Raw genomic sequence first — 2,883 nt, 5'->3', positions numbered from 1 at the left:
GAACTCCGAGGTAATGATTAATACGGACAGATGGGGGCATTCGTATTGCGACGTTAGAGGTGAAATTCTTGGATCGTCGCAAGACGGACAGAAGCGAAAGCATTTGCCAAAAATGTTTTGATTGATCAAGAACGAAAGTTAGAGGTTCGAAGGCGATCAGATACCGCCCTAGTTCTAACCATAAACGATGCCAGCTAGCGATCCGCCGAAGTTCCTCCGATGACTCGGCGGGCAGCTTCCGGGAAACCAAAGCTTTTGGGTTCCGGGGGAAGTATGGTTGCAAAGCTGAAACTTAAAGGAATTGACGGAAGGGCACCACCAGGAGTGGAGCCTGCGGCTTAATTTGACTCAACACGGGAAACCTCACCAGGCCCGGACACCGGAAGGATTGACAGATTGAGAGCTCTTTCTTGATTCGGTGGGTGGTGGTGCATGGCCGTTCTTAGTTGGTGGAGCGATTTGTCTGGTTAATTCCGATAACGAACGAGACTCTAGCCTGCTAAATAGACGTACTTTACCGGCATCTCAAGGCCCATCGGCTGTTTGTTTCCCATTTCATTCATTTTCATGTGTGTTATGTATTGTATTTATATATGCATGTATTTTTGAGATTTAACGATCAAGATTATATTTTGTATATATTGTGCTTTATGTTGCATATGTTATGGTGTATGGGTACGCAGTTTTTTGATGTGGTTTTTACTGCCGGCGTACAAATAATTCTTCTTAGAGGGACAGGCGGCATTCTAGCCGCACGAGATTGAGCAATAACAGGTCTGTGATGCCCTTAGATGTTCTGGGCCGCACGCGCGCTACACTGAAGGAATCAGCGTGTCCTCCCAGGCCGAAAGGTCCGGGTAACCCGCTGAACCTCCTTCGTGCTAGGGATTGGGGCTTGCAATTGTTCCCCATGAACGAGGAATTCCCAGTAAGCGCGAGTCATAAGCTCGCGTTGATTACGTCCCTGCCCTTTGTACACACCGCCCGTCGCTACTACCGATTGAATGATTTAGTGAGGTCTTCGGACTGGTACGCGGCAATATTTCTGATATTGCCGATGTTGCTGGGAAGATGACCAAACTTGATCATTTAGAGGAAGTAAAAGTCGTAACAAGGTTTCCGTAGGTGAACCTGCGGAAGGATCATTAACGATATATATAAAATATATTTATTTATATTTTTTGTATTGTTTTTAAATATTCCAAAAAATAAAAATATTATTGATAAGAAATATTTTTTTTAACAAAATAACATATTAATATGTAATTTTCTCAAAATATATAATAGTAATTATGTGTTAAAAGAGATTTATTTTGGTTATGATATCATATTAAAGTAATACGCCAAACTTTTTTTATACACATAATATATCTATACATATAATATAGAGAATATTATATAAATATTAATAATATATTTGTTACATATAAAATATTTTTATATTCAATATTATTATTATTATTAAACAATAATTATTAATAAAATCTATAAATAATTTCTCTTATAAAAAAGTGAAATTAAAAATAGAATATATTGAAATTATTTGTTTATATGTATATAATCTCTATTAAGAAAAATAAAATAAGATTATAATTGATATAATCTATATTTTTATTTTTCTATGTTATATAATAAAAATAAAGAAAACACAAGATAAAATTTTTTTAAAGAATAAAATTTATTTCAAATTTAAATTTCTTTATGTTTTGTCTTGATATTTCTTTTTTTTTATTAAAAGTTATTATGTTAAAAAACAAACCCATTTGTTTTGTACCATATTAATATTATATATATTTTTATGTAGAAAATAATTTATAAAAAAAAAATAAATACATTTCTATAAAATATACCAAATATTAATTATTATATCTAGCTAGCACTAACAAAAATATCAAAAATGTTATGTATATATTTATTAATACCATAATATCTTTAATTTATATATATATATATTTAAAATAAAATATATAATTTATATTCTAGAAAAATTTTTTTATTTTAAAAGAATTTATAAAGATATATAAATTAATAATTTTATTTTTTATATTAAAAATAAAGATTATTATTAATAATAATACTTACATTTAAAATTTAAAAAGATTACCCTGGACGGTGGATCACTTGGCTCGTGGGTCGATGAAGAACGCAGCTAATTGCGCGTCAACTTGTGAACTGCAGGACACATGAACATTGACATTTCGAACGCACATTGCGGTCCTTGGATACTGTTCCCGGACCACATCTGGCTGAGGGTCGTATACATTATATTAATATAATAAAAGATTATTTTACATAAAATTTTTTTTATGAAAAAGAAATTTATCAATAATTAAAAAAGAAAATTTATTTTTTCATATTTAATTAAATTGATAAATAAAATTTTTATAAAAGAAATGTAAAATTATTTATATATGAATGTTTTACGCCAAATATAAGAAAAAAATAAATATAAAATGTTTTTAATAGCATTTAAAATTTATATATTTTTTATTATTTGTCGACATTTTTAAATTAATATATCAATATTATTTTTTATCATTTATATATAATATTATAAAACTTTATGTTAATAATAATATTAATAATAAATGATATTAATAATATATTTTTAAAATATTAAATAAAGAAGAATAAACAAAAATATTATATATTAATATTTTGTTATGGAATATTTTATTTGTAATAAAATTTTCAATATACTCGAAAAAAATTAATATATATAATTATTTATTTTTTATTTTCTTCTCTTTAGATAAATATAAAAATAATATTATATAATAATATTAAAAAAAATTTGAGTATGAATAATTAAGAAAATTGTTTACTTATAAAATATAACAAAAACATAATATATAAAAAAAATTTTTGTTTTAATACTTCTAA

At 27.3% G+C, this 2,883-nt stretch overlaps 1 non-coding gene across 1 annotated transcript; it reads left to right on the top strand.

Annotated features, from left to right (window-relative positions):
- Window positions 1-2,101: 2,101 nt before the first annotated feature.
- Window positions 2,102-2,256, top strand: LOC123303591. Its single transcript, XR_006535698.1, has one exon. It is a non-coding gene; the product is annotated as a 5.8S ribosomal RNA (ribosomal RNA).
- Window positions 2,257-2,883: the final 627 nt, after the last annotated feature.

Source organism: Chrysoperla carnea (assembly GCF_905475395.1).
Source record: "Chrysoperla carnea chromosome X unlocalized genomic scaffold, inChrCarn1.1 SUPER_X_unloc_106, whole genome shotgun sequence".
Taxonomy (NCBI): Eukaryota; Metazoa; Arthropoda; class Insecta; order Neuroptera; family Chrysopidae; genus Chrysoperla; species Chrysoperla carnea.
The sequence above is the reverse complement of the archived record's forward strand: the minus strand, read 5'-3'. Positions and strand labels throughout refer to the sequence as shown.